Source organism: Haemaphysalis longicornis, unplaced genomic scaffold, assembly GCF_048455015.1.
Source record: "Haemaphysalis longicornis isolate Haplotype H1 unplaced genomic scaffold, Haemaphysalis longicornis Haplotype H1 scaffold_3, whole genome shotgun sequence".
NCBI classification, from domain to species: domain Eukaryota; kingdom Metazoa; phylum Arthropoda; class Arachnida; order Ixodida; family Ixodidae; genus Haemaphysalis; species Haemaphysalis longicornis.
In genome coordinates, this window is record NW_027526335.1 from 214474040 (window position 1) to 214488028 (window position 13989).

At 46.2% G+C, this 13989-nt stretch overlaps 1 long non-coding RNA gene across 1 annotated transcript in view; it reads left to right on the forward strand.

The window, feature by feature from the left end:
* Positions 1-5047: 5047 nt before the first annotated feature.
* Positions 5048-13989, forward strand: part of LOC144173697 (uncharacterized) — a 98136-nt gene continuing 89194 nt past the window's right edge. The window contains exon 1 of the long non-coding RNA XR_013323365.1: positions 5048-5180. This is a non-coding gene — a long non-coding RNA (uncharacterized LOC144173697). The remainder of the gene's footprint in view (positions 5181-13989) is intronic.

Consider the following 13989-nt stretch of genomic DNA (forward strand, 5'->3'; position numbering starts at 1 on the left):
AAGCGGCAGTCAACAAAGTCAACATGACTCGCGGCATTATTCTTGCATAAGGTGCTTACTCTTGCTTAGGCGTGTTGTGAGAGACTTTAGACGCCTGGCAGCACAATCTTGGTTGTCGCTCAATTCCGTTGCTGCTGGTTTCCACGGGAACGATACCTTGTAGCGGCCGTCTTCGAACCGGACCGTTGCTTTATGATGCTGAAGAACGGCATCTTCGGGACAAACTCGTTCGGTTTCGTTGATACCAAGGTGCTCAAGCTCCCCAAAAGACCGGAGTTGTGAAGCTATCTCTTTGTTTCTTCGCTCACTTGTCGCAGTGGAACAAATTGCCGTAGATCGGTTTGTACCAACCTCGCCTTGCAGAGTCCACCTAAAAGCAGTGTCCACTGCCATGAGCTTAGGGCCCAGTCGCCTGACTGATCCCGTGACCACTGCCGTGTAGAAATCAGCCCCAATCAAGAGACCAATCCCCTCGTCACTGTGATCACCATGTGTAACGTCTGCGACTTTCATACCTTCCTCTAGCATTCGCAAAACGTCTACATCCGATGGAGCAGGCATGAGATCTTCATATATGCAGGTCATCTCGAGAGCTTCAACCCGCACCTCGGTTCTGTCATGCTGGCTTCGGAGCCAGAGTTCCACTCGACGTGACTTGGTATGCTTCGCAGCTTCCGCGCCTCCGAAAGTAAAAATATTAAGCTCCTCTTCGCCTAAGACCTTCAAGTGCAGATTCTTGGACAGGTCGCTTCGTATGAATGTACGTTGGCTACCTCCATCAAGGAGAAGTCTCACCAGTGTACGCTTTTGTTGGCCCTCAGCCGAAGCCTTTGCTCTCTGAAGAAACACGTGTGACCCGTGATTACGAGCACGTGCCCAGTGACGACTCCAACACTGTCTTTGGCTCTGTCGCTGTTGTTATGGTTGTGTTCTCTTTGGTCGTGTTGTCAGCACCCGACCTGTTGGGATCACACAACGTAGTGAGATGTTTCCCTCCGCAACTTGCGCACTTCAAGCATCTGGCTGTTCGACATTCTTTAGACCTGTGTCCTTTCCTTGGGCAGCGAAAGCAACGATTGTCGCGCTTTAGAACTTCCCGCTTTTCCGAAACAGACATCCGAGAACCACAGCTCCAAGCATCGTGGTTGGAAGAGTGGCAGAACACTCATCCTCTGCTGTCTTTGTCCGTTACGGCGTTCAGTAAAGCAGCAGGAGGCGCATGCGATCCTTTGAAGCCACTCTTGGGTCTGTTGTGAGCACCGGAATGGTCCCGGTGTTTGTATTCGGCTGCTTGCATCTTTTCGCGCATTGCTACCTCTTTTCTTAGAAAAATCGAAAACGTTTCCACCTCGCTGCCCTTTTTTGTTTCATAGTGCTTTCGGTAGTATTCAAAACAAAGTTCAGCTGGCACGGCCTTCTTCAGTACAGTCAGCAATAGCACGCCGTATGTGCTAGCACTCACTCCCAATGCGGCTAGACTCCTGACTTCCGTCTGCACTTCGTCGACGAGGCAACGCAGTTTTTCGAGGTTTCGTGCATCCTGAACTGGCTTCACATGAAGCAAGCGTGACATGTGCTCCTCGATTATCTTTCCTTTCGGCCGAATCTTTCCTGAAGGATGGTAAGGGCTGCGCCATAATTTGCCTCTGATAGGTCAAGCCCTGCGATGGCCGCCGCTGCCTTTTCTGTCATGTAGCTGTTCAGATACTTAAATGTGTCAATTTTTGAGAAACTGGGGTTGCTGTGGATAGTAGAGTTGAATTGGCTCCCAAAACCCTTCCACTTTCCAAGTTCTCCTCCAAATTTAGAAATTTCGCACTTTGGGAGCCTCACGACTTGCAGGGGGGAACCGGAGGCATGCTCGTTTCTGCCTGCTGCCTGGTATCTGTCTGCCGCAGTAGCTGCTGCCTTTTTGTTGGCGGACTTCAGATCTTTCATCCAGATTTAAACTTCGCTCTTGGCAACGATGATTTTCTCAGCATAGGATTGAGAGCTTCTTACATCGTCTTCTATCTCTTCCACTTCAATGACTGTATGAATTTCTTCATACAGTTCTTTCCAAGATCTTCTTTTAGGAGAGAGAAGATTCAAATTGGATTCCAACTCTCCGGTTGATGCGGAGTCCTTTTTGTCGGCGATGTCGTTGATTAGCTTTGTAGCGTTTGAGGCGGCTGACGTCCATCTTTTTTGAAGTCCCTCCTCCCTCCCGGGTTTCAGCACCAGAAAATATTGTTGTAGTTCTTCTCTTTCTTACGAGGTTGCTGATAACTTGCTTAGAGGCATAATCTATTCGAAAACAAGTTACCACTCTAATGCACGTGTCGTTACGGGGTGGCGAGGCCACGCGTGCAGGAGCCTAAAACAGCAGATGCGTCTACTTTGGGTTCGTTTCCAGACTGGGTTTATTAGAAGAATCTCGAGACAAGGAAAAAGAAGTACACACAGAAAAGAATGGGGAGGGTTGCTGCAGGCATCCACCGCCACGAAAGCGTCCTTTTCGGAGCGGGCAGCGTGGGAGAGTCGTGTTCATTTCCCAGCGTTCCCTCAATGCGCACACAGCACACACACACACACTCACTGCCCTCTCAGGTCACAGCACAGACATTACACTCGTGCGCTGGCTTCCTCGGGGCAACAGACGCTCTTGGAATGGGCCTCCCCGAACCACGGAGGCCGTTTCGAAGGCGCCCACGGCGGTCGCACTAGGTGTCGGGTGACGTGACGCAGGCGCTTTACGTGATTCACTGGAGGCATGAACTTCGTCTGCGTGTGGCCCCAGCGCTTCTTCTGTCTCGTCTCTCGCGGTGGCTGCAGCTCCTTAAAATAAAATGCAACAGGGGGTTGCGTCGGCAGACTTCCGGGGGCTAGGATTACAACCCCCAACACCTCACCCCCCCCCCGTAGGTGCACCGCTGTTACCAAGGTACTACATGCTTGAATGGTACATGCAATCGGTACCACAAACTGCATTGTATTCAGGGCTGGTGTGAAAAATGAAAAGTGATATTGAATGTAGGAAAATGACAATACATATTTTTTTCCCTCGTAGCCGTACTGCATTCCATCAAAATATCTGTTAGATCATTCATACGGCGAACGGCGAACCTTTCAGCCTTCACGTGATACCCCTGCCGAATCGATTGTGAAAATTCTGTTGTCACGTTCTCTCTTTTTTTTCTCTCTCTCTCTCTCTCTCACTCGAGTAATTATGTTTACAATAGTTTCGCTATTCCTAACTGATGTTGCTTTTTATTGTAGTCTTGTTTTTGTTGTTGTTATTTTCGGTGTATGTATTCTCATACCTTGGCGCAAGCCCCCCTTATCTAATGCCTTCGGGCCTTTAAGGAGCAAATAAATGAAATGAAATACCTCCCGAAAAAGAAATATTTTAAATTCTGGGTTGTTTACATCCCGGCCAACTTAACCAGGAAAAGGCAGGTTGAACATATTTTTTTCTTGTGCCTCATGAATGCATAACTTTCTTCAACGCAATGTGAAGGCGACCACTCGTAAAGTTAAAGAACTTTATTTTATCCTTGTGAGATTTACTATGGTACACACCTGCTCCGGTTATAATTCACAGTTGGCCTACTTATTTGAACCTTTAAAAGTGTTCAAAACCATGCCGCCCGCTATGTCTCAGATGATTACAAATTGCTATCTAGACTACAACACTCAAAAACAGCGTAACTGGAAACCCCTGAGGCAAAGTAGGAAGCATGTCAATCCTAATATGCCTTACGGTACTTATTTTGTTAAACTGGCCTAATTCTTGACAGCTTATTGTTTATTTAAATTTTAAATCAAGACAATTGCACCATCCCTGTAACCTTCCGGAGATGTCTTGCCCTAAGAACTTTTTAAGGGCTTTTTATTAAATACCTTACCCCGTAGACTAAGCGGTCAAGTGGTGTAGTCGGCAATACCTTCGACGGGCGTTCTAGCAAATTACTGCAGACTTGTCGTTTGTGTGTGTGTGTGTGTGTGTGTGTGTGTGTGTGTGTGTGTGTGTGTGCATGCGTATTTCTGTAACGGCAATTGTGGTGTGTTATTTTTCTGTCATCTAAGTCTGAAGTGAGTATTTCAGAATTTCACAATGCTAGAGTGCCTTCTTGGCGCGGCAGGAAACTGTAAATAAACAAGTAGATATTCATTGGTGATTCCCTCAGAATAAGAGTAACTTAAAAGTCCTTTCATGCCTGGTTAGTGGGATCCATAGCCAAGTCAAAGAACCAGGAGGGAAGCAGGCTGGAGATGCACCTAGGTCATGTTGTTGCTGTTGCGGCTGTGCTCAGTTGGCGTGAAGGAGTGAGGTAATTGGCGAGATTGTTCAGTGGGCCGCCCTATTTCAGACACGGGCTTGTTCTCAGACGCTTCAGGGCTGTATGGGAGGTAGGTATTCTTCTTGCATGAAGACTGAAAAAAGAAGGGAGAAAACCGGCGGTTATTTTCCCAGCGGAGTTCTCCGCGAAATTACCTAAAAGGAAGCAGCGCGCACCAGTTCGAGTGGTGTGAAGGAATATGCATTGGCAATCATATCACCAAGCGTGCGATTGAATCGCTCCGCCAAAGCGGTTGTCTGCAGGATGTAGGTTGGGGATTCTCAGAAAAAAATACTGCGGGCAGGCCAGAAAATCACCCCGCTCCCCGACTAGGACTGCTGACTATACTGCACACTATACTACGGCGCATTCACGACGTTTGGGTTTTTATTAACGAATTATTTTAAAGTGTGGCTACTGCCTAAAATAAAAAGCGGGGTTTACATACATAACACCCATTTAACGCCTACGAAATGTTTTTTGGACTTCACCAGTAATTATTGCTTTTTTGTTCAAGTAAGGTTTTTCACACTATTGAAGCCATTTTAAAAAAAGCACAAGAGTTCCGCAGCACATCTTATTCAGTGGCTTCAGTGGCCTTGCATCACTTTTTCGGGCATTGTTTCCCCGCCGTCAGCTCGATGATTGACTGCCCAATGAATGTTGCGCACAAAACTACGTAGAGGAAAATGCGCATATAAAGTGATTTTCATAGAACACTGAAAGAACGTTTCCTCCTTTGTCTTCAGCAGAAAATTCATTTTTGATGATACCACCACCTTGATTAGGCATGAGAATAGCAGTCGTGTTTTCTTTCTTGGTTCTCTTTTTCATTGTGGATGCAACACAGAGAATAAGGTAAGGAGCAATAATTTTAAAGTACATTTTTTGTTTGGAAGGCTTCTTTAATTAATATGTAACATTTGGGTTAATTTGAATTCTAGCTGTAATAGGAAAAGTATCTAAATGAAAAACAAACGAAATGTTTTTTTAAGGTGTAGTGTATCATGTGGAAAAGAAAATAACAAAAGTATACCCTATTATAATACTTTGAGTAACAACAGCGTGGGCTTCATATTACCTGTTGTCATTTATCCACTGCATGCACGTGTTTTTCCTAGCTGGCATTAGGTTTCACAAAAGGAGTTTGCCAAAGCTATGTCCTTCTTCAGAGCAAAAGCCTCATCGTTGTGGATGGCTTTTTACTGTCTCATGTCCTTGTTATGAGAACATGGTCGTCTGCACTTTCCGGTAGTCTGCAAATTCTGCGGGCCCCTGGGGTAGCGTATCTATAAATTGAACTTCGGCCTCATCAACCGGAAACGACAAACATGGGCGCTATTACAACAAAAGAATCTGGCATGGCTAACAATTTTCGTTTGATACTGCACTTTTCTGTTTTAGATTGTTTAGATCCCTTCAAGGTGGCTGTTTCAGTGAAAGCACTTCGCTGTTTCCACATCACCTAGCCATTCAAGTCACTGCTGCTAAAAAACATAAACAAATCAACAAATAACAAATAAATAAACAAACACACGAAAATGCAGTTCAATTACTGTTATCCGTGTAACCGTGTTGGGAGGGAAATGTGGTAAAGTCCAAGCTTGTTTGAACTTTATGGAAAGGTACTGTAGCAATTATTCCGAGGTGGCAACAGAAAACAAACAAAACGTCCAAGAAAGGCATGTTTGGGACATCAATACGTGGTAACGTTGATTTGTGCAAATGAGAAATATTTATTTCATTATGAAATGAGTCAAGTAAAAAAAACAAAAAAACACATTGCTTTTATTGTAATATTCGTGGTCTCCATGAAAGTTTTTAAAGTATTAAGCTTTCCATTAAAGTTATTTTTGTTGCAAAATGATGCGTACACATTCAATACGGTTTTGTTAGTAGGCGATATGCCCGAGCATGGGGTAATGGTCAGACATATCGGTACACACACCCGGACAAATTGGTACGCGCAGACATATGGACAAATAACAATATGTTTATTATGAATTCCCCTAGTTGCGCATGTAATTACTACTGGAGAAACAGTTCAAGACAATTCCATAACGGCGATGCGCAGGTAATGATTTGTTTTCTTTAAACGCGCATCAGCTTACACGTATTTCTAATAGGTTTCATTTGCCAAAGTAGGCACCAAACACATGTGACATTTAGGTCAGTTAACCTAATGTTTACGTCATATTGGTATTTAGGTTAGTTTGCCAAACACCATGCAATCGTAGGAAATAAATTTTTATGAAATAAACGAATAACGTCAAATCGTTATTACTGTTAAAAACATAGGCTCCTATACAAAAACATGTACTGCACAGGATTCCAAAACGGCATACTATTTTTGTGTTAGTCGAAGAAGACCCCTGAGTGCGTTGTGAGGAAAACATCGATAGATGCAGAAGTTTTGAAGTCATTGTTAAACCGAGCTTACTGGCATAAAAGTGGATTAAGGCTCACCTTGCAAATGTTACTAAAACATATAGGTATGAAAAATCAGCGAATGACAGGCGGTCAGGTTCGACGTAAGCGCAATATGTAAAAGATAATGAATGCATTTTACAGCAGCATCGTTAGCAAAACAATTGCTGCGGCCTAGGTCAGCTAACCTTGGACATATAAAGCAACCCGCCGCGGTGGCTCAGTGGCTAAGGCGTTGCGCTGCTGAGCACGAGGTCGCGGGTTCGATTCCCGGTCGCGGCGGCCGCTTTTCTGATGGAGGCGAAAAGCAACACCACCCGTTATGTACGATATTTCGGCGTACGTTAAAGAAGTGGTCGAAATTAATCCGGACCCCTCGACCACGGTGCGCCTCATCGCCTTCGTTGCATCGGCGCGTTAAACCCCACAATCAATCAACATACAAAGCAAAAGATTGGCTTAGTCTGGTTGAGTATTGATTTCGCTGTAGTGCCGACCACTTCTCCAAGCCGTTCGGTGTTGTGTAACGCTGAAAGAAGGAGGCCGAGCGTCGCTTTTATTCACGGCCAACGCGGCGTTTCTCTTCACCGGCAGGCGCAAGACGAGTCCAGTAGCATGACATGACCCATTGGCGTGGGAGGCTGCCCATAAGCTGAGTGATCGTTCCCACTATGGCTACCGTCGCTAGTTGCGCAGAACTGACTGAAAATGGGGCCTTGAGCGCCGAGCTAAATGTGGGCCCGGAGAGTCTTGTGATTCAGTGCAAGGGTGTGTCGAGGGGTGTGTCTAGGGCCAAATGAAGGTGAACTTGTGTATCCGCGGTGAAACCGATGAACGAGAATTGTGAAAAAAAAATTTGATTCAGAAATATGTGAGGATCCGCAAAAAGAACATGTTTCTGTGGCTGCATCAATTTCAGAACGCGAGAGAGGCCGGTTATTAATGTGTGCACGTTTTTTGCCTGATACAAAGGGTGTTTCATGAAAGCGTTTATGTAATTTTAAAGAATTGGCTTTCGGAAGGAAAATTGTTTTTCATAATCGAAGTGATCAGAGCCTGTGGCAGACTTAATAAAACGAGTTCCTGTGGCCATTTACGGGAACAGTTTTTTGCTTCGCTTTTCTTTATTTCTGGCGCCACTGCACCGGCTTGCACAGCTTGTGATACCCAGTTATTTATTGAATATGCGTTTTCTCAGCCTGTCGTCATTGCATTTCGTCGTTTCTGTGGTCCTTTATTCTCAATCTTTGCGAATTAACCGTGGATGAAGTGCACACCTTCTATTGGCTGGATCGCGTGCTTAAATAGGCGATTTGTAACGCTAAATTATAAATTGGGTAGGTTACCGAAGCACGCACCCGAATGAACGAGCAAGCCATGTATCGCAAAACATAAACACGAAGAAACACTTGGCGCGCACTGCTTCATAAACTGTGCCAGAAAAGAACACAAAAAAATTCCGCCATCTCCACGAACTGAATGATGATGAGAGGGGCGAAGCAAAAATGCTTATCGGTAAAACCGTGAAACATTCGCCCGCACATCATATAAAGACTCGACACTTCAAGCTTTCCACCGCTCCGTTGACAAGCCCGTCGACAACGTCGATGTTTGTCATAGTTATGTAGGGGTTGCTTCGGACGATGAGAATCTCCATGGGTAAGTTGGGGAATTCGATGTGTGACATTTTAGCCACCTTGGCCATCGCCTTTTGCAGAGCGTCTTGTGTCGTGTACCCCCGGTACGTGTCTTGAGCTCGCAGGTAACGAACGACAACCTCTTCTTCTTCCTCCTCTCCTGTTGGGTAGAAACGAACGCGTTGAACGTTTTGTCCGCTTTGGCCAATCTTTGGTTGGCCAATCCCTTGGGGGATCCTGCCACAATAATCATTAATGTGCCGTTGCGTACACAGCAGCAACGAGGGATGGGACAGGGCCCGAGCAAGAGGAGCGTCGCCGCTAAAATGGCTGCCGCTTAGCTCTGATAAACTTGGATATTCGAAGCAAAAGCTTGGATTAGCCTGGTGGAGTCCTGGTTTCGCTTGCTTAACCTTTGATTTGGCTGTATTGGCGACCAAGCCAATCGGTATTGTGCAACCTTAACAGAACGAAGCCCGGTCTCGGTTTTATTCACGGTGAGCGTGGCGTTCCTCTTCGCCGCCGGGTGCAAGACGAGTCACGTAGCCCGAGACGAGCAAGCCGTGCATACGTGGGAGTCTGCAAGGGGGGAAGGAGAGTGGGGGGGGGTGGGGGGGCTCGGCTGCTTATCAGCTGAGCGGCCGCTCGCGCCCCCGCTGGTTGAGCACAACTGACTCAAAACGGTGTCTTGAGCGCACCGCTTTAAAGTGGGCCCGGTGACTCATGTGAGGCGCTGCAAGGAGTATGTCGCGTGGCTGTGTCTGCTATCAAATGATGGTGAACTTCCGCATCTGCTAAGCATTGCTTTAAAAACTGGAACAAACACTCGGCGAGCTGTCGAATTTCCTATGACCTGCGACGAATTTTATAGCATCAGCACACCATAAACACACAAACATTCACACATCTCCACGCCGTGAACGATGCGAGGGTGCGAAGCACTGTGACGCAAGTTGTGTATTGCCTGTGTGATGAGCGTCATCGTCCGTGCGTGCTGGCGGCACTCTGAGTTTTAAATAATTTTGAGGTGCAGCAAATGCACTGTAAATGACAAGCGCCACACAAAAGGCAATTCGCTTCCCTGTACTTCACACCCTCGGCATCGTTCACGGCGTAGAGATATGTGATGTTGTTGCGTTTTGTAACCTTTTCGGTTGCTTGACTCACATATTCTTCGGTATAATGCTGTGCGCACGGACGTCAATGGACGCCAACGCACATTGCGAGGTCGCTGTACACTTAAGTGCCTATGTTCTATTTGAAATTTTGTCTGGTGGTGTATTATATTGTATGGTGCTCCGCAAATGCATGTTCAATCTTTTGTTTATCTCGAGTGATAGCACTAGCGTATGAAATCACCACTATATTGTTCTTCGCTGCGTATCGCTTTTCATCTCCGAGAGAGCATTTCGTGGGCGTTTCGCCTGACCACAATCTTTCAGCCCGGGCCCGTTTTACCACTGCCTTACATCTCTCTGTTTCAAGCTTCTCGAGTTGTGTCGTTACCTCTCTAATACTGCGTGTGTGGGTTCCTGGCTCTAGGCGGTCTGGAAATAACAAATAGTAAAACTGACATTTCAGCTCTTTCTCTTTGTTTCTTTCTTTAACTCTTATTGCGCAGGGCCTTTCAATTGCTACGATTTTCACCTCTTCTTTAAAGCGTTCCCCTAATAGATGACATCTTGGGCCTACCCCTGGAGAATGTTCGTATTCTTATCATTTACTTTATCGACAAATGCCTCGCCTTGCAGACGTTTCCTATTTAACTTCCATTGATCCCACTGAAACCTTCGAGCTCTTGCTTGAGATCCAATGTCAAACATTACCAGACTGTGGTCACTAAACGTAACATATTCCACCTGGTAATTTCTAGACAGGATAAGCAGCTCTGTAGCTACATATACGCGGTCGAGAAGAGCATGACGTCCGCCCCGGAAATGAGTGAACTGGGTAGGTTTATGTTTCGCTACTAGGAGCGCCTCGTCTTCCAAACTCCGTTGATGAACAATTGCGTTTAGTAGTAGTGCACTTGCGTCACGTTCAGATATTTTCCCAACCCTATCGCAAGGACAACACATACAATTAAAGTCGCCTAACATAACAACATGCCTTTCACTGTTGAGGTGCCGGTCAAGGTGATCAAAAAACGTCTTTCGTTCACGTTGCTTGCTAGGCGCGTTAACACAGATAACACGCCATTCTATACCTGAACACTTAAAGTCACATACAAGCCTGCGGCCATTTTCACACGTAATCGTTTCATCCACAATAATGCCGATAGTACTCCGCAGGAAAACTGCACACTCTAAGAAATCGAGGAGTGCTGGGCACTCTGTCTATGAGTAAAAACTTTTGTCCCATATTTCACTCCCTTTGGAAGCATTGGGCGACTCTTCCGAGGAGTAGCGTGTGGCGCCCAAACGAGAGGCGAAATACTCCCCGTGGGATTTACTTGCTGCTTTCGAAGCGGAGTACTTGAGCCCTGTGTGGGAATTGCAATGCCATCTCCAAGGCAGCGTTCCGTCACTCCCTTTAGGCGTGCGTTCCCGGATACTGCAGACGGGTACTACTACTCTCTCTTGGAAAGCATCTCGTTACGCCTCAAGAGCGTTCTGCTATTCCCCGCGAGACAGCGTGTTTTCGCTCCACCTGCTACTAGACCACCCCCCCCCCTTTCCCACGATGGTACTATAGGCAGTTACAAGCAAACAAAACAGGACAAGCTATTTGAAACATGGAAAAGAAGAAAAAATAAGCTCAGACTTTATTTTTCAAAAAAAAAAAAAATACCACAACAATCGGTTCATACTGCAATTTCACACAAAATGCAATTTATTGGGAATTAAAATATCACGGCATAAAAACGGTTCCTACTCCACACGCACATAGGAGACGTAGCGCCTATTTAGGATACATCAAAGAAAAATTCACAAATAAAATGCCGCAAAGCAATTGAAAACACTAAAATACAAACATTAAATTATGACAATAAAAATGACATTAACATACACAAATAAAAAGGTACTGGCATTAGCACGAAAAGCGTCAGTAGAAATACAGCAGTGGGAGAATAGTTAACAGTATTAACATAAAACAAAATGACCTTAGTACATCAGTGAGTGCTTCACATGGACTGGAAAAGCCAGCTCTTATTTAGCACACATAACAAATATTTACAAATAAATTTTGCGAAAAAAAAATCTGGGACTAAAACAATTCAGCGTGGATTACTATTAACGCATTACAAGGAGCAATCAACACAAAGATACAAAGCCATTGACACGGCAACTTTGCAACAGATATATGTTGGTGGGACAATAGGAAACCGCAGGAAACATTCCCACTGGGTGTTTTAGGCGGGTGGTTCTGGAATGAGGACGCGCTAGTAAGATTTAAAAAGGCATAACTTGGTATTAAAAACAAACACGTTCGAGCTGACTGCTTCATAATGTTGGTGGCGGCCTTCAGAACAATATTGACCAGGGCACCCTGCTTGAGCCGAAGTAACGTCTACAGAAGAAAGAAGGTGCGCTTCGCCTTTGAAGCGTATTACACAATGAACGGCCACAACACACAGCAGCAATGGGAACTCATCCACGATGTCCAAGGGTGTGAGGAGAAGTGTCTTGAATGCGACGGCCACTGCTGCTGACGCCTCGGGGATCTCTCCCTCTCTAAAAAAAAAAAAAATCTTCGGGCAAGTAGCGTCTTCCCGTGGTTCCTACATAGGCAGAAAGAGGGGGACAGCGAAGATAAGTTCTACAATTAAAAAAAAAACATAACGAGCTTGACAACGTTAATTGAAGTTTATTGTGTGATAGATTAGTTTTTGCGCCGAGAGCACGCACAGAACCCGTATTGGAATGCCATACTGCTTGGCGCAGTAACCAGTCTAGATGCGAATGTGTGGTGACCTTGGATGCAGCTACGCTCATTGTGCCACTTGGCCAATGTCATGTCAGACAGCGCGCCCTACAGCTGTCTGCCTACGCACTGCGCCCCAATCCCATTAGTGCTTACGTGTCCGTAGCTTCAACTGTTTACCCCGCTATCGTTCCCGGTATAAAAACATTGCACAAAATTCAAGGAAACATAACTCTTTTTGTAAGGTTATAACCCCTGAATAATTTGCATTGTATTTTGTCCAGAGCCGACTGCAACGTACGGCCAATTATACGTTCACAAGACCAGCGTGGAAAAGTTGCTGATGGGTCATATAGCTACTGTTTTCTTCATTCTCGAGTACGCTTCGTTGCATGCACGCTACAGAGCGCAACATTCGATGAGAACAAATTGGCTTGTTATAGAACGATCAGAACGCTCGAACATTAAACCACGTGCAGCGACGGCGACAACCGACGCGAAAAAAGTAATGTAATGGGTACAACAAACAGTGTGGGCGACAGCGACAAACGAAAGAAAAGTAATGCATTGCTGCCAATGCCCTTCGTCGTCGTTGCTGCCGCTCGCTTGTGGGCTGCTTCTGTCCGGGAATAAGCCCGCGACGGCGACGGCCCGTCGCCTGCCGCAGTCGCCGCCGTCAGCGGCCTGTGTAAAAAATTTTCGCTTGTCTGTGTCGCCCACAATACCAGTTTGCAGTACACACTGAGTGAGGTTGCTCGCGTCACTCATCGCCTTAGACGCATGTAATTACCCCTTAACAGTGCGGGGCATACGCCCCGAAAAGTCTCATTTCCGTCCATCCTGCCCTCAATCAAAACGCAAAAAACCTGCCTGAACAGTATTTCAGTCTGCTGCTGCACGCGCGGCGGTCACTAAAATTATTGTAATTTTAGTGACTACCACGCGCTAGAAGCGCTCCTATCACTCAGCTTATTGTACGCAATTCTTTGGAGCCGCGCAGGTAGCCACAGCTACTGCATGGCCGCCACTCTAACCCTAGCCGCCGAGCTAAGAGTACAGCGTAGCGCTGCGACTACTCGCGCGACCATGCTTCTTACCTGCGAAAACATTCCGCAAGGATAGCAACACTTCCCGAACCAAAAGGATTGAAACGGTGCAAGAATCGACACTCTTTGCACACGGTTACAAAAGCCGCCCTTCAAATCTAAGCAACGGTCAAAATCAGTCACGAAAACGTTAGGACTAACCACTTCCGCGGACGGAAGTAACGAGAGCACCCCTGCTTCGTTAAATACACAAGACAAGAATACGAGGTTAACTAATGGCTTACCTCTACTTCCCGCCAGCGTTTTTTCGTCCGGTAGATAAATTCAAGGTCGTCATAGCTGCGAAAGATCCCAAGCTCGAAGCGCGAAGCCTGCGACGGCCGCGAATTCAGCCTGGCCATAGCGCGCGCAACGCTACACAGTGCGCATAGTTCCGAAATCGGCCGCAGCGCTTCCGCCGCTGTGATGTTCGTCCGAAAGAAAAACTAGTTCCACGCACGCACGCACGAGTGAACGAATATACGACTTGCTCGCGTGTACATGATGTCGCGCTGAAGCACAAGCGGCCAGCAGTTAGCCAACACGCGGCGTACTGTGTCGAAGCAAGTATGACGATAAGGGCATGTCCAACTTCCCATGTTTCACGAAGCGTCTGCTTGAAAGCCCACTTCGTTCCTAGCACATTGACATCAC